Raw genomic sequence first — 22,931 nt, forward strand, 5'->3', positions numbered from 1 at the left:
ACATTTCGGAAATTGCCAAAATCAGACTGCACTTACACCCACTTCGTATATAATTTTACTTCCAACTGACTCTTTCCTTTCCACCGTTAAAATAAATAAGATATTAATATAACGGGTTGCGCAGATCACTTTATACCACATGTATTGGCCAACATGTGAGTAATCTTAATGAAAATAAGAGAGATCGTTTTACTGGTAACAGTACATCCTGTGCCTAAAATGGATAAAATTTTCCGGAAACTTGACCTAAGCCCCATATACCAAACGAATAACATCCGGGTAACATTACTGCACTTGATAAGTAATGGTATGTGAGGAATCATATGAAAGCTCAGGAAATATTGTATAAGTTTGTGGCATATTCATGTTATATATTTGTAGTATTACGAAAACTAGATAAAATCGGTTTCACTTTTAAGTGAAATTACTTATCTCGAGACTCGCCCAACCGATTTCCACCAAAGTTGGTATCTATGTGACAGTGTGAAAATGTGCGAAATCGGAGTACACTCATCTACTTTCAAAATATCACAATTTCAATTCCATTTGAAACTTCAGTCAATAGACAAAAGGAATTTTAAAAGTTACATGGGTTTCCTCGGATAAGAACAGCCGTTTTTCAAAACTTTTCTCATATTAACAAAATTTGATTGTTTGAAACCCGTAAACCCATTTAACCCCTTAACTCTTGTCGTTCATCGATCATATTTATATCGATTATTTGTATGTGTTACAAACAACCGTTAGGTTAACAAAATTTAATACTTTATAGCAACATGTTGCGAGTTTATAGAAATAGTTAGCAGCATATTCTTCCTGTGCAGGGATAAGCACATCTATATTTGTGGTAGTGTAGCAGACTAAACTGACATAAGCCTCAGCTTTAACGATGCGTATATGAACTTTGGACTATGGTTTTGCTGTTTGATTTATTGGGCATACAATTATTCACGGCTAAGATGCAAACACTACTGCAACGCGTTGTCTTCTGCTCAGCTGAATTTATTACTCGTTAATGCCGACAACCAATAAATCGCTGTGATTTTTTCCGTTTTCTCATTTGGCTGCGGCGAGATCTCCAGGGCATAGTAAATAATGGCAAAATACACTTAATTATTATCTACTTGGTGGTTTTATTTTGCTATCGCGAAGTTAATGTTTTATGTCGTATCAGAAAGGGCATTTGATCTGTCCAAGATTTATTATGATTAAATACTAAGATATTGGAAGCGAAAGTCAAAGAGTCTCCTTATTCATTTTGTTTATTTTATTGTTCGTTATTACATTAAAAGAACCTTTAAACTGGGCTGGAATTAGGAATTGTAATGAACTCAAATTTAAAATCGGAGAAGCTCTGCAAGCAATTGCAGCAGAGGTAACATTAAAAAATATCGACGCGTTTTAAAACCAAGAAACATTTATCAATAATCTAAACTCCACAAATCATTTTAGATGAAGAAATGTCACACATCTTCCGAAAATTGGCTAAATAACTTATGATTTAACCATGAATGCTGTTTCTATTAAATATTTTAATATATTTACTTATTTCCGTATAATTTTAAAAGGCTTTAGATAAGTATTATTAAATTTTCGTTTGGGTATTGAAAAAATTGAAAAAATCATGTAATCCAGCTCATAGCAAACTCTTATTTTTCAGTGCTATGTGCTTTTAAGTTGCCCAAAATGAGAAGACATGAGAATGCCAACAGGGTTCCTATAATATTTCATGTTTGCACACAACGTCTGTAATAAAATGTGTGTATAAAGAGCAATACGACTCTTAAGGGATCTATGTCTATCTCAAATTAAATATATTGTAAGAATCTCTTTTAAATGATATCAATTTAATTTTTATTGCTCGTAATAAATAGGAAATAGTAACTTACAATGTATATGTATGTTCAAAATATCTATAATAGTAATATATATCTATAGTAATAGCAGGAATTAAATTTGTTCATTATATACCTCTGCTCTAAAATCTAACTATACACCAATTTAAGCCACTTAAAAGCTGACGCTTTGCAATAATATTACCAATTAAAGGAAAATCTAGTTAGCAGCAATAATGTGTTCAATTGTTGGCGCAATTACCGAACGTTTGTGATTGAACACAAAAATACAAACTGTAAATAAGAATACGCGCTCTCATACGGGCGAGAATGAATATGCATATGAATGTCCAAACAATTATACGAGGCACTTAAACGCAAGCTACTGACGTTGTTTGTGGAAACAACGCGAGCATATGAGCTAAATTTATGATAGTTGCGGTCAGATAGAGCTATATTTCACGGTATTTTGCCAAACGCTGCACTTTATGCGCTAGAATACCTGTATTGTACGGCAAAGCTGGGTATTATTTGCATTTCTAGTAAAGTCAGTTAATCATATTTACAGGAAAACTAATTTGCATGTGATAAAGCTTATACGGAAAAGGACATGCTTTTACCGCTACAAGAGTACCTATCGTACATACTAAATGTAATACATGTATTTGCAAGGGGAAAAAATTATCTGAATGTGGATAGTTTTAAAACGTTCGATTTTAATTTCTGCAAAAGAAACAACTATAGTTATAGTACAAGTACTGTAATAGCACAGCTGAGGTTATTATTTGATAGTTTTCTAAACTATCTAAAGCATGGAGATTTTTCATCTTATAAGACAATTTACTTCTACGTTCCTCCAACACATTCCATGCAGAAGACTGCTTACTCTTATACCGCTGGTATCTTTTGGGTTACGAAAAGACATCAATCAGTATGATTCTGATTTACTCCCCAATTCCCCGAGTAATTTCATGTTAAGTAAGTTCTATAGACACGGTGAACTAATTACAAATTTAAAATATCCAACAAAAAAATTTAAACAGTGCATTAACAACTTCAGAAGAATTTGAATTAAGTTAGTACTTTCAATAATGTCTTTGCAAGAATGAATATAACACTCATGTTAATTCGCAAAAATTTTAATTTTTTGAAACCAACGTTATACAAGATCTGCCGCAAAAAAAACAGGACTGTTAAAAAAACAACAAAAAATTAATATTTTCCAAAAGTTATATTTTTTTATTCAAAGTAGTTTCCTTGTGCTTCGATACAGCGTTTAGCCCGGTCAATTAGAATTTCAAATGAGTGTTTAAGGTTATTTTTCGGAATGCTCTTGAGAATATCGATCGTCACCTTTTGGATAGCTGAAATGTTCTGAAACCTGTGTCCTTTCATGGGCAAATGAAGTTTTCCAAATAGGTAAAAATCACAGGGTGCCAGATCAGGTGAGTAGGGTGGGTGACTAATGGTTAATATGGAGTTTTTTGTCAAAAAATCAGTGACAAGCGTCGACCGATGACACGGCGCATTATCGTGCAACAGGCGCCAGGACCCTGCCTCACGGTATTGTGGTCGAGCACGACGCGTGAGTTCGACGTCCAACAAACAAAGAAATGTGCGTCCGCTACACGACTAGGTCCTTCAAACCCCGTGAATTAGGATTGTTTTTCATATTGTAATGTGGGTCCTATTTTTTGGATATATACATTAAAGTTTTAGATAAGGTCATACTCCCATATGCTGAATAGAATTCGCCTTGCATTTTGGCAATTTCGACAAGAGAGCGACCCGAAACATACTTCGAGTCTTGCAAAAAATGGTTTTCAGATCATGGTGCTAGCATTAGGGCTTAGCCAGAGTAATCAGCAGATCTGAATCTCATCAAAAACTTACGGAAAATTGTTAAGGGGAATATTGCACCCCTTAAACCGAAAAATAAGTCAGAATTATGAGAGAAGGTACAAAGGTCTGGTATTTTGTTCCACAGAACACTTTCGGTATCCTAATTATGTCTATGCCTAGAAGATGCGAAGAAGAATACACTACAATGTACTACCAATTTTTCTATTAGTTCCCTTAAAAAATATTTTTTTTTAATGTAAAAGATTTTGATTCTATTTTTTTGTCCTCCAAATTTTAAAAATTTTTCTTTACCTTTGTTTTTGTAATATTTATGAATTGTTTTTTTCCAATATTTTTACTGCTACCAATAGCACTTGATATGAAGTACATAACAAAAATATAACTTAGTTGAATTTAAATCAAATTAATAATTTTTTTAGAACGGAAAATTAGTACAATGGATGATTCTATTTTATTGTCCTTAACTGTATGTATATATAATATGAAAATTTTCAAAAATCTACTTGACTAGATACTCGTACCTTATATTTCTGGCACGGATATTTCGTAAAAACGAAACTAAATAAAATCTAGTCAAAATATTCATGGCCCCCATATAAATTATGAAAGAGAAGTGATAACAGTTTTAGAAGAATTTACAACTTCCGTTTGGCTTTACATTTATATATTGGTCGATACGCACGATATCTTAGCAAAGCTAATCGAAAGTAGAAAATTGAAAATAGTCTTTAGTTTATTAATGAAAAGTTGTGATATCGTTTCCTGTTGTTGGTGATGTTCAAGTAGCCACTTACGGTGATGATACAGCTATAATTGCATCCAAAACTACTGCGGTGGAAGTAACTGAAGTTATTCAAAATGAAATAATAGAAATTGAGCGATGGCTTAAGAAATGAAAAATAAAGGTTAATGCTGAGAAATCGAAACACGTCACATTTGCTCTGAGAAGAGGAGACTGTCCGCCTGTACTTTTGAATAATACACAAATTCGACATAGTGATTCCGCAAATTATCTCGGACTCGATATAAATCGAAGAATAACTTGGGAAAGCCACATTAAAAGCTTGAGAAAGAAGCTCAATATTAAAACAAAAAAAATGAATTGGCTTCTTGGGCGAAAATCACAGCTTAGTTTGGAGAACAAAGTTCGACTTTATAAGGCTATCTTGAAGCCTATGTGGACCTATGGTATCCAGTTATGGGGTACTGCAAGCCAATCAAATATTGAAATCCTTCAACGATATCAGTCCATCACTCTTAGACTTATTGCTGACGCCCCTTGGTTTGTGGCTAATGATCAAATACACAAAGATTTAAATATTAAATATGTTAAAGAAGAAATAAAAAGTATAAGCACAAGGTATGTTGAAAAGCTACATGGTCATGAAAATGTTCTGGCAATAACTCTACTGGATAATAGCGACACAACTAGAAGGCTTAAAAGAAATCACGTTTTAGATTTACGTTTTAGAGATTAAACTTTGTAAATATTGTAAATAAATTCTTAATTATAGAATTTTGAATATAATAGCTGTTCTCACTGGAATTCAACTATTTATGTTATAATATTATTTTTGAACTAATTTACTTATTGTCTTATTGATAGATTGTAAATAAATAAATGAAAACAAAAAAAAAAGACTAATATTGTCATAATTGATAATTGAAATATTTAAAAGAAAACTATTTTTACCATTTCTCATCCATTTTACTGCTACGCTTTACTTTTGGTTTGTATTATCTGAACGTGCTATTTGTAAATAAGAAAAGCTGTGAACAAAGATAACAAAAATGGTAGCCGTATAGTTGAAAATACATTGCGTGGCAAACACTGTTTATACCAAAACATTTAACAGGCTATGTACTATATTCACAAGTATAAATATGTATGCATATATTCTTAAAGCGTAACCAAAGTTATCAACGACTTCCGGTAATTCAATTTCACGCCTGTCGGTTCGTTTGTTTATACTCATCTGTCAATTTGATAGATAGTACGATAAAAATGTCGGCGTACATATTGAAACATTTATACCAGTATTTTTGAAATGTGTAAGAAAACAGCTGTGGTAGTTCGGGACCAACCATGCAATACAATTTCTACTTCAAGGATTTATGCTACTGTGGGCAAAAAATAGTATGAATTTGGTATAACTTTCGGTGCCATCTGTGTTAAATGTCACATCAACATAATCATTAGTGTTTACTATTCGCTTGTCTTTCTGAAGTACAATTCAGCGGTTTTTACGACGAGTGAAATCATTTAACAGAGGATTTATAATAAATTTTGTACGCGGGAACAAATTTCTGATGCCAAAATATTCAGAATGTTGGAAAAAGAATTCGATGATAGATAGCAAAATTGAGGTTTTGCACTGCGACCAACGATCTACTGTTCCCTCCCCTTTATAACATGTGATCACCATATGTGATCACCATTGAGCCTGCTTCTGTAAATTGCTAAGCAATCGAGAATCAGGTGTTCTGGAATTTCTCGCACCATGTCGCATGAGCGCGACAAGGAGGCGGAATTTGTCGATGATAATTATTTGCAAATGTTATTGGTTGGTACAAATTATTCAAAGAGTGTCGAGAACATCATTTGACTGGTCAACTGATAATTACCTCGTCAAAAGAAATTGGAACTTTAGAGATCATATTGGCCCGGAAGGATCAGTGAAAATTATAAAAGAATACTATGTTATGCGTAATTATGGACCGATTAATTCTTGGTTATTACACCACGATAATGCACCGTCCCACACTGCTTTGATTCTTCGCGACTTTTTCACCAAATTTTCAACCAATATCATGTCGCATCACCGTGTTCGCCTGATTTAGCTCCGCATGACTGCTTTCTATACAACAGTTTATTGTGGCCAAGTGGGATTACTTTGAATTTTAGAATTATGAACACAGTCTTTGTATTTTGTGCTTGTTGATTTGTATAAGTATGCACCTATATATTTTCATATAAAATATTTTCATTATTTTCCAAAAAAATATAGCTTCATAACTTTTTATATATATTATATCCATATTACCTGTAGATATATGTAATTGTTTTTTAATTGAATTTCCTTTTATAAGTACTTTCCACAGGTGCGCTAATATCGAACATTTTTTTGCAAGTCGCAAAAGCTGAAACAATTTTTGTAATAAGTAATAGTAATTAAATAAAAATATTTATTAGGTTTTGAAAAACGAATGGTGTTTTTCAAAAGCAATACAATTTTAGCAGCATACAGAAAAGTACTGAAGTCAGTATTTCGAGTTAGTTAGAAGTTTTTATTTTAAATTAAGTGCTTATGCTGCGATATTTTGGAAATCATTGTGCTATAAATCCTTTTCTAAGTTTTCCTTTCCTTGGAAGTAAAAACAGTTTATAAAAGTATTAGCAATCTCTCTTCTAACCTAAAACATTGCTAGGTATTAACCCGGACTGATAAAAAACTAAATTTTCGCGTATTTCAATACAAATCTTTATTGTCGCCTTTAACATAGGCACCTGAGCTAATAATGTTTAATATATTAATATCTTCATTTTTCTGGCCGTTGTAGTCCAGTCATTTAAGCTTAAATTAGGTAAGAATCTCGGAAAACCTACCATATGTAGATTTTGAGACAACTTTAGGGTGTCAATATACAAGTATTTACAGACATATAAATGGGTATATCGAATTCCGAGGTGAACTTACTATAATGACTGGACTATTGCTATACATAAGCGTCGGCTAGGATGACCATCAACGACTTCAGATAATTTTCGTGTTTTTCCTTTTAGGCTTATTTTTGGAGCGCCATTTGCTTGATTATTGGACAGTTCAAAAATTATTTTCATAAACTTGCATCTTCTCAACATTAATAATACATTTGATTAATGTAGGGTTCTCAGTTAGGTTGTCAAGCATCTATTCTGCGATAGTATGTTGTATTCCATAAGCTTTTGATAAGCTTTTAACACTGAATGTTCGTAATATAGTGCATATGTCAATTTATTAGCCTTTAGTATTATAGTAATGTAAAATCGTCTTAGAAAGTAATGAAGTGTTGATAGCTCCAGCTTGAGGTATTTGTTTATTTATTGTGAGGTCGATGTTACGACACGACCTTATGAATGTTTTCCATTTCATTTCAAGTTGGTATGCTTTTCGATCAAAGCAAAAAAAATGAACAGGGTATATATAGTACTATACATTTGTAAATTATATAGCACTGAAATTACTTTGTTTGGTGTGGAATACATATTTTTCTCATTCGCAGCGACAAGGTTAAAGCGATCTGACGATGTTAGCTGTCTTTGAAGTAAACTATTGAATATAATAATAATGTGTGTGAGGTGTGTGAGCATAATTAACTTTGGAAAGAAGCTAGAAAGATGAAAATCAATGAAAATTTATTAATAATTCACAATGGTTTGTATTCGGGCATACTCAGATAAAAATTAATATTATTACTTATATTAAGTGTAATAACGAAATAATAAACCATATAAGCGTATACGAAAATCATCGGTTTTTATTTAAATTATTGGCGAGGTTTTGAGTGTAGTAAATTTTTAAAGATACTCTATGGTTTTCTTATTGCATATGTATATCTCCACGTAAATTAATATCAATATAGCAAGAGAAAATATTTCGAATGAGTAGGAGTTAAGTGCTAATTATATAATTCAATAAGGTAGCCAATATTATAACAAATGACAAAGAGAAAATGAATAAAACAAAACTACACTTTTAATTTTTGGAGTCAGACGAATATCATACGATGCAATGTTGAGAATGATTTAAAATAAAATTGTTCCCAATCCCTTAAGTTGTCGCGATTGTGTTGTTCCTTCGCCAAATTCAATTTTGTTCGATTTTTCGTTTGCAAAATCTATTCTATACTTTATCTATTCAGATACTTTACAAATTAATTGACGTTTATCAGACCTCTACATTTGTTTACTCAGTGGTGCCAGTAATGCAAGTTCGTCTTTCTTGACGGTCCTTGACTTTTTGTTTTGACTTGCAGTTTTATCAGATTGCCGATAGAAGGTATTTGAAATAACTAAGGCTATTGGTGTTTCAATCGCCATTAAACTACATGCTTGAAGTAAAAGTAAAATAAAGCTGGACAATTATCTTATGTTGTATTATGTAGTGAATCGTAATTCATATAAAATTAATTTTTGATATTTATACTCTTGCAACCAGTTGCTACAGAGTATTACAGTTTTGTTCACCTAAGGGTTGCACGTATCACCCAAAACTTATCGAAATAGATATAAGGATATATATTTAAACGATCACGATGACGAGGTAAGTTGAAATCCGGGTGACTTTCTCTCCAACCGTCCGAGTAACTTGAGTAAAAATTAAGATATCTTGACGACACTTGGTATACAACCGAAGTAGTATACAACTTTCAACCGAAAACGTATAAAGTGCTAGAACTGAGCCTTAAATTAAGATATAAATAGTAATTTGGCGCAGGGGATTGCAGTAGCAAGAGGCACCTGTGGGTAAACAAACTAAAAGCGCGATAAATCAATAAATAAATATTGCAGAGACATTAAATTTTTTCTCCGATATGGTATGTGAAAATTGGACGATGGACATGGCACCGCTCAATGTTTAGCGAAATTCCAAATCTCGGGACCCGACCAAGCCGATTTCGACAAAATTTAGTACGTGTTATTCTTCTTATATTCTTATTTCACATTGTGAAAGTGGACGAAATCGGACAACAACTACGCCTACTAACCATATAGTACATTTTTAAATTCCATTTTATTCTTTCACTTTCCAGTACATATATCAAGAAGCAATTATTATGACTAAAAAAACTTTGCACGAATAATGCCTAATTGTGTGCTACCTTATGACCAAAAATTATTTATATTAAGTAAAAAGTTTTCAAGCCCCTAGTCACCGAATAGTTAGACCACGGTACCTATAGTTGACTTCTGATCGAAAATGTCGGTCAATGTGTTATATAGTATATACTTATAACTGAAATTAGGGAATAATCCATCTTTTATAATGGTATATCTATATTTCAAAAATGCGTTGAATCCGACCAGGAAGTATTGGTATATTTTAGCTCTCATATACTTAATATAAAGATTTTCGAACATCCTGGTGACTTTACTCTATATGATTGGTTCTACACCTTAAAGTATTTCCCTAGCTCTGATTCTTGCAAGTTGCAAGAGTGTAAAATGTTCAGTTGCACCCGAACTTAGCCCTTCCTTCCTTGTTTTAATTACGTGGTATTTTTTGGTGACTTTATATACCTAATATTTTATCCTTAAAGTTAGACTTCTGACGGAATTCAAGGGGTTAAAATATTTTTTAGGAAAAAACTTTTTATCACTTAAATCGTCAAACGTAGCAATTAAAGTTGGGAAATTCGAAATTAAGAAGCAGGTCATGTAAGGGACTAGACTTAATATATTTAATATACTAATATCCAATCATATGTACGATACGGCATGACTTAAGGGGCTATACCAGTGTGACGCATGAAAAATTAGGCGATTTTCGTGAATTTTTTTAAAAGGAAGTACTAGATTGAATGTTTCGACGTTCTATGGACGTAATAAAGTATATTTTTAGCTATATTAAAAAAAAAAAAATTTTACAAAAATATTGAAAAATAACGGAGTAATGTGCTGTCTGCGGAAGTGCCAAAAAAAAAAATGCCTCAACTGCTGGCATGATTCCGGTCGATTGAGTAGCTAAAACAAAAAAATTCAAAATGTTTATTAAACTTAAATATATTTTCTATACAATGGACTACGATCTTTGAAAAATATCAAAAATTAAGAAAATGGCGCCATTTTGAAAAAAAAATCGTTTTTTTACGAAAAAAAATTGTCGTTTTTTTAATGCCAAATTGACAATTTTCAGCCAATCAAAAAGATCGTAGTCTATTGTATAGCAAATGTATTCAACTATATCCAGTTTTAATTTGAAGTCGATCGGTTAATTTCTCGTTGAGTTATAATGTCAGCAAATTTGAAAAATGTCGTTTCGAGAAAAACGCGTTTAAAGTTTCACTTATATATGTTTGCACCTCTGAGCGGTCGCTATTTAGAACGCTGCCATTCAAAAACTATTTAAAATACGACCTCGCCGATTTCACAGGATATTTTTGAATATATAAGCTATCGAAAAAAGCAAAAAAAAAAATTTTTTTTTTGAAAGTGTCACACTGGTATAGCCCCTTAATGTCTAGCCAATAAGCAGCAATATCTCTGTTCTGTAATTTCGTTAAGTCTAAGAAGGGTGTAACTTGTAATACGTTAGTGTGAAGAACGTTCCTAAAGTCAACGCCTGATTAAGAGTGCAAAACTCTTGGCAACCACAGCCAAGAAAGAGACGCAAAAATTCAGAATGCAAATTGTTGAACGCTTATGTATAATCAAAGCACACACACACAAATACATCTTTCTCCAATTAATTGCGATTGTATGTAACTGGTTGCTTATGTCTTTCCACTAAGACTAATGAGACTTGTCACAAAACTACTTTGCCGCATATAAATTTCCTAGTAAGAAGCAAGTTTAATGCGCGTTTGTTTTTTGTAGTCAACAAGGTGATACATGGCGTATGAGTGACTTCAAAGAGCTGCTAACATATTTTTCACGAGTCAATGATAATAAGTCAAATACAAGCTTTGACGTCAGTGAAATAATAGTCTGGAAATACAACTTCTTGATTAATTATGCCTCTAGGCATAGCGTAGCTAGTACTAAAATCTTGCCCTTTGACGAGCATGTTCGATGAAAATTTTTGATCCTTGCCAAATCACTAAGCGAAATGTTCGAGCAGTAATGGCATTCAATGAGTTATAAGTAATAAGACGGGCTTCATAATTTAGTGCTTTTTTCCAAGCAACATCGTCTCGACATGTTCTAAGCTCTCAGCAACCATTTTGCATTTATTATAAATTGCTTTCCAACTGTCGCACAGAAAGTGCAAATCCACAAGAGTTCATTCTATATTTATAACTTCAGGATCGATGGTGGCATTGATCTCTTGAAGAACCAAGTTTGACCATTGATTGTATGGAGAAATGGAGGCCATCAAAACACCATTCAAAATTCCATCAACGTCCCGACGAGTTTTTTCCGTAAGGTTTAATTTTTAAAAATAGCTTGAAGGCATCGATTTTAGCACACCATCTTGTTTTAGAAATACAAAGAAGATAATTGAGTGTTTTAAAGTTCAAAATTTCCCAAAATTGTATGCTGTTACTAAAAATTTTTAAACATTTTTGAACGACACAAAAAAAAATTATTTCTGAAGTATAGCATTCAGCCGAGTCGGCTCCAGCCAAATTCAGTGTGTGGGGACCACAGGGCGAAATAATTGCATACTTTTGCTTTACGTTTTAATTAATTTTATGCTCCTTCATATTTGCTGCGGATATTGCATTTTCATTGCCCTTTGTACGGCTGTTTTGGAGTGGAATGTTGTAATTTTGTAATGTTTTGCAATAAAAGCGGCTCTTATTTTCAAATAAAAATCTAATAAAGTATGTTTTATAGTGTAGTTAAGAACCGTTTACTGGTTTTGTCCATAAAAGTTTCGCCCTTTGTTGGCAAAATTTATTGTCGCCTTATTTGGTTCCGTACATTGAAAAGCTTGTTTGTGCTTGCATTTAATATAATTAATCCCAACCGTGCTAATAATCTGCTTAGCAATCACAACTAAATTAAGTTGTGCGGTTGCAAGCAATATATTTTGCAGTTTGCTCGCTATGTTTATGGTAGCCGATGGCTTAGGTGCTGTTCCATATTCTAACACGTCAGCATGCGCACTACAATAAAGGCTGTTGAGCATATACGGCTGCAATATGAAAGGCAACCCACTGAATAGGATGAGAGAGATAGCCTTGCTACTTTCATTGATTTTACTTTCAGATTATATTCAATGCTATAATTTTGTTTTGTGTTGAGGTAGTCCAATATATAATACTATTGTGTCTTTGCTAATATTATCAGCGTAGTATATTAGATATCCAGATGAATGTTGACACTTTTAAGAAAATATTGACCTCACTTCATTTCATGATACCACATCTGTTATCTTAAACATTTTTTTTTCAAATACCAGTTTTCTTCAAGAGACGCCGGATGAGTTGAAGATTGTACGACAGCTCCAGGAATTGAAGAAAATATCATTTTCGTATTGAGCGTGGTAAAAAATTATTTGCCAACTGGGTTTCAGTAGAATCTCATACACGTTTGCATTTGTTTTTACTTCACATTCAACTCTATTCAACTTCTCCATCGTTAATCCATCAAACTACCATATATGACCTATTGACGAATGTTTAAACACCCATAAGGAAACGTCGAAGACTCTATAAAAAATATACGTAGATAATCTGCATAACGAGCGGAGTTGATTTATTCATGTCCGATACATATGTATATGTATATGCGGATATGTGCTATTACCTAAGGCAATAATGCATTAATAATAAAGAATTGTTTAGAACGAATTAGTATAGCATATAGCTGACATACAAACGAACGATCAGAATCAAGTTCTTGTTGAGGTACTTTTGCATTCGTGAAGGACATTAAAGCTTTGTTGCAACTGAAGCTAACATTTTTTTGTTTGTTTTAAAATAATAATGTGAATGAAATTATCTCTGATTTACATAAAACGGTAACAGAGCCTTAAGAAATGTATAATATTACTGTGTATGTCTCGTGTTTCAATAATCGCCAATAAAAATGCGTGGTTTCTGCGCTAAAATGTGTCGCCGTGCTCTTAATTTATGCGCGAAACTTTTAAAGAACATTTCCAATTGTCTAAAGATTGGCATGCTGTGGCTATATTATAATTAATCGAATTGAAAAACATACATTTTTTAACATTGTCTTCACTTTAAATTCAATTTCTTACTTATTTCTCCTTTCCCGAAGAATCAGCAGTAGCCTTACCCTTTCTCTTTACTTTTCGTGAACAACCAAGAATATAAGAATAAATATATATGTTTGTGTGTATACAATTGTGTCTTTCTTCTCTAATATTCTCAAGAAAAGATTTAAGAAGACGGTAGCAGGTTGACAAAAAAACACAAGCATTAAAATATCAACTCGTTTGGTTGCCGCAAACAAAAATTATGGTAAAAGTAAAATCAAGTGACGCAACTTATCGGGTGTAATTAAAAACAATCTGTCCTGTCCGCAGAAAATTTAATTATATCCAAATGAAAATCCAAGCCATTTGTTGTCACACGCTGTGCAGCACGCGCAATGTGATTTAGAAGCGTGGCAAAAACAAGAGATACGGTGCTCTAGAATAATTTCCAATTTGCCTCCTGGAAGGAGTGTGTTACTTAGCGTCGCGTCGTTTCAATCGTTGACAACGCTTTATTTGCATATTTTCTTAAAAGAAGAATAAGAGCTGGTTAGTAGCGGCAAAGTTCAAATACTCGTATGCACAATAATTGCTTTTGTTGGCAGTTTTTAGCAGCATAACTTTAACAACTGCTTTCGGAAATTAGCGCTAATGTGAAAACCAACAAATACACACACACAAATAAATATATATTAGATGTATTTGTTGCAAATTTTTTTTTTGCGTTGTGCTTTTTATTCAGCTTCCTTCCTTGAAACCGACATATATTAAAGGTCATCGCCGCGAAACTTTTTGCTTCAATCTTTTACTCTGAAAAATTTGTAAAAAAGCCGTCCATCCCAAATTTTCAGTTCACATTTAGTAAAATGGTCAACTGTATTAGAATAAAAGCTAGATATATCGTAACGATCCGGAAGGATACACAGAAAATCTTTGGTTGGTGAGAAATACATTCATGTTTTATAGTTTGGGGGAAGCACATACCAGTTGTTTGTACGGCCCTAAAATAATTGATGTATTGTATAATATAAAATAATATAATTTTATAAAAGTCTTTAGAATTAATTGAGCAATTCATTAGTCCATGACTAAATGCTAATGCATTAAAGCAGTATATTGATGACTGGAAAATTCGTTGGCATTAGTGTATTGCAGCGGGAGGGTGGTGATACATTGCATTTTTTGCACTGATACTTTGGTAATTGTTTTCTTCTCGTGAATAGTTTGAAGCGAGTTTCATTTTGGAATTGTCCTGCCAGCAGCAGAGATATGTCTTGTAGTTCCGAGTTCCACGTTTTTTTTTATTTTGTATGACCACACTTTGCCAGGAAAAGAAATCCTGCCTGGGAACAGAGGCACCGTAGTCGAAGCGAAATACTTAATCATATTTTCATTAATCGATAAATGTTAAGTAAAAATCGAACTTTCTTGTATTACTTGTAGGGATGTATGAAAGATAAGGATTCTAGATGTAGGGATCGATCTGTGGCAAATCAGTATGACTTGCAATATCGATTTAAGTGTCCGAGGAAATATGTGGTGAGCGAATAAATTGACGAGTAGTATCAAAGATGATTTTTTGTTAAGTTAAGACATTCAAGCTGGAAATGATCATGTCAATGAATTCGTTGTTCAAGAACACTCAAAAAAGTTCCAATGTAGTTTTGTCGTCTGAAAGAAAAATATTACATATGAAGTAACTCTTTCGATGGCAAAGTTTTTATTAAGGTTAATTTATATTCGGTAATGCTATCCCCATTAACATTAAATATCGATATTCGTGAAAAAAATCAGAAAACCAGACGAAGAGGAATAATAAAGAATAGAATATCGAAAAGCAGTGCCGTTGTCGTTCCCCGTTGTAACCAGATTGCTAGATTGATGCTACAAGGTATAATAGTTTTGTTCACATAACGGTTGTTTGTATCACATAGAACTAATTAAGTTAGATATAAGGTTAAATATATATATAATTGATCAGGATGATGAGATGAGCTGACTGTTCAAGCGGTAACTTCAGTAAAAAAGGAAATATCTTAATGAAACTCATCTTTTCTTGACGACGGTATGTCTGTCTGCTAAAAGTGGGTCGAATCGGGTACTATGCTTTCCCCTGTTCCCATATACCGAAAAACGAGAACATCCGGCTGACTCTACTCCATATGATTGGCGATTGTATATAAGGTACCCAGGGAACATATAAACATTTAATATTTTAATAGTATGTGTTATTGACAAAATTAGAGAAAATCAAGTCGGTACTATCCTCAACTCCTATATTTTATTTTAAGGTATTGCCAGCACCAAAAGAAATTTTCCGGACTTTGATAGTTAAGTAGTTATGATCTTACTTTATATCTGTATTTTGTTTGCTGTTGCAAGAGCGAGTAATAATAAATAAACTTCGCTGCTTTTCATATCGAGCAAATAATTATAACCTATATATTTGCTTATATTTTTTTTTCCAAGCGCAATTCTCATTGCACTTTACTACTGTAAAATTGAGTTTGATTTCTCTAAACATTTAACCCTTTCGACCCCAGCGTTGCTTGTGGACAATTTCGGCTATTTAGCGATTAACTGTAAGCGTTGTCATTATTTTGGTCGGTTCATACTTAGTTATTACAGTACTTTTATGTGTATTCTTGGAATTGAATCAAGCAAATTCACTTTTGAAGATCATTCAGCAAAGTTATTTCAAAGAGAGTGACTGTGCTTCACCAAAAATTGTGTTATGTAATTCAGAAGAGGCATTAAAGTTGTTAATATACTTTGATAAAAAATGAGTAAAGTAAAAAAGTGTAAACGTTACATGAAAAAGAATATGATATCTTGCAAATCGGCTGTGGATACCAAAAAGACAGAGTCATGAGAGTGAAAGGAAAACAGAAGAATATAAGGACTGGGAGTTGCCTGACCTGTTGGGTTGGTTTTTGCCTGGATGTCGTACATACAAGTACATTGTACTTCACAGCCGCTATCTGCTTAAATATGGCGTCTAATAACTATAACCACAGTCTACACGGTTTCATCAGAAAAATATCAGACAGAATGTCGAGCTATTCTTTATTGAAAAGTATGGTATATAAAGTATGGTATATAAAGTATGCATTCACGTGACCTAATGAAATGTTGACCAATTCTAAATGAGTATCCTCTGAGAGTATTCATCGCAGTACCCGCCGGCGGAATCAGTGGAAGAGGAAGACCTCCTCTTCGTCGGAAATAAAGAGTGAAATGGAAGAACGACTGTCGCACTGTTGTAAACTCAACTTTAAAGTTAAAGTTAAAGCTCTGCGTTAACGGTGCCTACGCCAATAAAGAAGAAGAAGAAGAGAAGCTGGGCAAAGCGACTGCTGTATTTTTAGGATTTTCAGCTCACAGGTGAACCATGCTACTTCAATTATCTGTGCCAAACTACAGCTTTATATCTTAATTTAGTGCTTAGTTATGACACTTCATAGATTTTCCTTTAACAGAGTTTTGTGGACGTGCCAGTGGTCAAATTACGCCCATCTACAAGCTCGTAATTTTTTTTTGTGTCAAGGAAAATTTATCTTAATTTTTACTCAAGTTACAGCTTGCACGGACAAAGCGGACTAGCTGACAGCCACCCGGATTTCAACATTTCTCGTCATCCTGATCATTTATATAAAAACAAGCCTACATATATCTATCTCGATTAGTTTTAGGTGATGGGTACAAGAGTTGCAAGAGTGTAATAATCAACGTATGTATTTTTCAGTGAATCTGTTATAGACTTTATTTGAATTATTTACAAAACAGAACAGAATCAATATTCTTTTGTAGAAATGTGTTGTGGAAAAAAATAAGTAAAGCTAATTCAAATTTTCATACTCAAAATTTCGGGTCAAAAATAGAAAACTACAGCATTCCCAAACAATATCTAGATCCAAATTATAAAAATATTGGAATCGTTTTCATTGAAGCTTCCACAAGATTAGCTTTTTATAGTAATAGTCGAAGCTGATATATACTCTAGTATTGACCTAAAACTGCATGCTTACTAAATATATTATTTGGTATCTCCCATTAGTTATTAGCTGATCCTCCTCCGATTTATAGTAAGAGTATTACTGTTATCTTCTTAGTAGAGTGTCATTTTTTTTTACCAGTCTTCAAGCGGCTAAGAGACATTTGCCCAGCAGCTACAATAACAAGAAAAGACTTTCTTAGTGGTGACCGTAAGCTGGAACTGATCAGTGCTCCATAAACTACGAAATTACTTAACCCTTTCGCGGACACGTCGGCATAATCCGACACAACGAATGGTTTAAATTGGACACGTCGGTATATGCCGACATAGAAAAAAAAGAAATAGGACATGTCGGCTCTGTCCGACGTCGAGCATATCCGACGTGTCCCTATAACAAATCAAAATCCCTAACTAGGACACGTCGGTGTATGTCGACATACTATAATTTTTTTGTTTTGAGTAAAAATTAATTATTCAATTAACCACAAACCCAAAACTGAAATCGGAATTCAATTATCGGTTTTATAAGCCAAATAAATGCATGTGTCATTCTGATAACATTTACTAAATTTCGTGTGTCCGCGAAAGGGTTAACTCATCGTTGTAAGTTTTTGCTTTGATGTTGACAACACTGCTGTTAGTGTTGCCCGAATTTGACCTCATTTATGACGCCCATAAAAGTGTTGGCGCAACAGATATTCAAGATGCGAAGGAAGCAACAAACCACAAGTTAATTCCATCCTAACAAGCGTGTATTTTAATGCAATTGAAAAATATATATGAGAACTGTTGATGTAATTTACAACAAAGGTAGCCTGCTACGAAAAAGTTGAATACTAAAAAATTAAATTTTATTCTATCTGCCTCTGTGTGATTATCTTTGTTATGTAAAAACTTATTTACAATTGTTTTATAAAAGAAACATTCTTTCTATGTCGATATCATGAAGCTGCGCGTATTCGCTACTAGCCGTGTATGGGTGGCAATGCAGGAGCACATTCGAGAGTTACTCGTTGCTCCTTACCTTTTCGAAGCATTAAAATTTCTTAGCGTGAATGCATGTAAAATTGAATATAATTGCATTCCCAGTGTTTTTTATGGTATTATAATGTAAAACGTGGCTCAAGCTGCTGACAACTGCTGTAAGTTGTTCTCTGCTATTCAATTTATCTCCTCATCCTTTCTCTATTACACTGTTATGATTCTTTTTCCCTTGCCTTATGAATATTTTCGGTAACATGTGTAATTGAGTTTTCTACTTGTATACCTGTGCGAGTAAATATAGCATATCCTTGGTTTGATCATTTCCTTTAAAAGCTCTTTACAATTGCATTCAGTTTTTATACTCATAGAAGCATAAATGAAAGCAATAGCAGTCATCTCATTAATGAATATAATCTTCACACCTGCATTGTAAGTGTTTGCTTTTGACACAATATCAAGGTATGCCAAATTGGTAATTATTACAAGCAACTTGAAAATAAAGTGTAATATTGCTACTGTTACGCAGAGTGGTCTTTTGTTTTCACTGTAAACAAATATAATAGGAACTAATTGCATAAAGTAATAAGTGCATCGACGATGAAGAAATGTAACATAAATACATATGTCATATATGTTCTTCATCTACATTTGTATACCCTCGATAAATGTTGTACAAGGTATAACAGTTTTCACTTAACAGTTCTTTTATTATTTGCAAATATTATTAGTAGATATATTTATATTTGTAGATCAAGATGAGGTGCCGATTTTATTTCCGGATTGATATCTGTCATTATGACTAAACACTTAAACAATTACAACCCTTCAGCCAAAAATGTTAAAAAATCTTTGTATTTAGCAACGTGTATTTATTTGTCGTGGTAAATATTACTCTATAGCCACAGCAAGGCGTGAGCAGGGAGTTCTAATGTGACATAAACTGACCTAAAGGTATTTAATGAAACCTATTAGGTAAGCGTATAAGGTTAAGACTTAGTTATAGTCCACTTATGTCGGTATTCTGCTTGTCACGATTGCCTCATGTCTCTAATTGTCACAATCGTAATTTAGTGACTCTGTTAGTCAGGAATTTTGGTATTCTAGCAGATAAACTATTATCAAGAAGGGATTCTATCCAAAGTTCAATTATATATCTCACACATTGACCGATATTTCAGTAAAAAGTCAACTATAAGCACTGTGGTCCGCCTAGTCGGGTTTCAGGGTCTTGAAGAGTTCTGATTCGATTCGGAAAATACAAATACAAAGTTTTATCTCGTTATACTAATTGCTTATGATTTGTATACTGGAAAGCTAAAGAAAAATATAATTAAAATTGTGTTATATGGGAAGTGGCCACGATTTTAATCCGATTCCAATCGGTCGAGAAGATCTGTATATGATTTCAGCTTAAAGAGGGCGGTGCTACTGTCCTATTTTTGCTTGGACTCCCGTAAAGCCCTCTCATTTTATATCAGGTGCAAAATTTATATCTTTGGTGCATTTATTTATTAATGGTTTAGACTTCTGCAAATACTAAAACTATATGAGATATTTGTTGGCAAACATATTATATTTTCTATAACTATTCAGTACGACAAAAACCAAAAAGCCGATTGAAAAATATTTATTTTAATATGCCTTGAAACCATATCTGTTATCATTAAATCTTCGTACGTATAGTCAACTACAGAAGTCCATTATTTGCAACGCGTGTATAAGTTGGTAAATTTCGAGTATGAGACGAAGAAATTTTAAGGCATTTTCCAAGTTAAAAGCACCTGTTCCAGATTTGCCTTGATGGAGTAACATACATACATCAATCTTTTCGCGTGACGTGCCGCACGATAACCTTGCGTATTCCTTCTTTAAACACGCAAACATAACATCAATTTTACACAATTGTTTGTACGATTTTCATAAGGTTATACCAATATGCGCACGTTTCATACGAAAAGCGAGTCAATTTTCTTTTTGAATACAATATTCTTAAGTGACTTTCAATGTTGACGAAAATGTCTAAATTTTATTGAAAGAAAATTACATTCACCCAACCCCTATTAGTAGAAGATTTTATGTACATACGTATGTATTGTTCATACGCACAACGATTTTTGCCTTAAATGTTATCGAATCTTTTTTGTACAAAATTCGTTGCCGAGCATGTTTCACCTTTCATGTTCACCAACTTAAAACATATTGCCTCACCTGCTGTGGACAGGTTGTTTTTTATGCTTGCAAGGGTAAGCAATCCTTGACGGCATGTGTGTTTCGGTAAATATTTAATGAAATTGAAACAAAAACAAAACATATATAAAATACCATAACAGTAATTTTCATTCTTACTGTACACTAGGGTGGGTCGATTGCGGACTTTTTTCGATTCGGGATTTCTAATAGTGCGGAAAAGTTGCCTTAGTACTTCCTGATTCCAATGCAACTTTTTGTTTTGAGATCGGATTGCATCTTCAACCAAAAAGTCATCTATTCCGATAGTTTCACACAACAGAGTTGTACAAATGCTCACCACATACCATAAGAAATTTCTGACTCTTAAACAAATGTTTTTAAGGAACCCAATAGGTTTGAGCTCTAAAAGAGACGACTTTGTCTCTTCTGGCGGAAAATTATCTGACATCGCTGCTTGAAAATGTATTTATTTTTCTTCTTGCACTTGTCCAAAGGAAAGGAAAGTTCCTATCAATGAACAACCATTTCTCTTGGGCCAGAGAACCAGAAGAATTGGTCGCATTGGAAGTGTTGATCTACCTGAAACAAAAAAGATTACAAAGAAAAAAGAACGTAATGAAAAGCTCTCATACAGACGAAAACAATGTAGGTGCGTCGCACATGGATTCTTCCAAAAACGATGCTGATGATGACTTTTCTCTTCCATCCTCTAAAACCAAACAAAACACACTAGTATTAGAACACACTGCTTAGGTGCCCAAAGATTTGAAGCAAGTGATAGAGCAGCGGCCTTGATTGTTTCATCTGCTTTTCTGGATGCCAAAAAAGCAAGTTTGATAACAGAGGATCAGGCTAGCTTTGTCACCTTTGTTAGTCGGGCAAAAAAAGTGTTGGAGTTAAGCTCCAAAACACCGAAAGTATTGACACTGTATATGGGCTGTATTTTGACCGCCGCAAAGAGAATACACTTACACAAGTCAGCGAAGGTGAAAAGTACTACCGCGACACTGTCAAAGGGGAACATATTTCTCTTATAGCAAAACCTGGTTGTCATTACTTTGGCCACGTCACCTCTCCTTCCGGGTCAGCTGAGGATGATCCCAAGCTATATGGCAACATTTACAATACAATTCAGTTGATGTGGAACATCTAGAAGTTGTCGGTGCTGATGGCACCAACACGAACACATGTTGGAAAGGTGGAATCATTCAGAAACTAGAAGAAAAAATAGGTAGGCCATTACAGTGGGTTGTTTGTCTTCTACATTTCAACGAACTTCCATTTCGTGCTCTTTTCGAACACATAGATGGTGTCTCAAAGGGTCCAAATACATTCTCTGGCGACATAGGTAAACTGCTCCCTGATTGTGAGAAGTTGCCTGTTGTCAAATTTGAAAGTTTTCCATCCTGCCAATTACCTTCTGAGGTTATTAATCCGACCCAACTTAGGACATACCAAGCTTATCTCTATAAAATATCAGAAGCTGTTATTTCCGGTCAATGTTCTTCAGATTTAGCGTCGATGCATCCAGGTAACATGTGCAAATCTCGCTGGCTCACCTGTGCAAATAGAATTCTGAGATTATACATTTCTACTGACAAACCAACAAGGGAAATTAAGATTTTGGTCAAGTACATACTTACAGTTTACTCACCTTTGCGGTTCTCAATAAGATTCACCAGTTCAATCAAAGATGGCTCGCGCCATCTCTATGCTGCAATTCAAAGGTCGAGATACTTACCTGCTAAACTGCGCAAGGTTGTCGATTCATCCATTCAACAGAATGCTTTCTTTGCTCTTCCAGAAAACATTCTCCTTAGTATGATGACTGACGAACGTATAGAAGTCAGAAACTTGGCCCTTGACCGTCGTCTGGCAGCCAGAGAAGCAGAGTCTGACACTGTAAATGGTTAGATGTAATAAAGTGCCAAAGCTGAATTTCAAAGCTAATAATTATTACGATATGATTAACTGGAAGACTATTACCTTGACTGTTCCACCAATTCTTTGTTCAGTTTCTAACGAAGAACTCATAAAAGGGCTGTCGGGAGACACTGCAGAGGTATGGAAATTTAGTGAATTCCCCTCTCACACCGTGGCAGTCGAGAGAACCGTCAAACTGGTGACAGAGGCATCTTCTAAAGTTATTGGCCCCCAATCTCGTGATCGTTTCATACGCTCTACACTGAAATCTAG

This window comes from Bactrocera tryoni, chromosome 5, assembly GCF_016617805.1.
Source record: "Bactrocera tryoni isolate S06 chromosome 5, CSIRO_BtryS06_freeze2, whole genome shotgun sequence".
Classification (NCBI taxonomy): Eukaryota; Metazoa; Arthropoda; class Insecta; order Diptera; family Tephritidae; genus Bactrocera; species Bactrocera tryoni.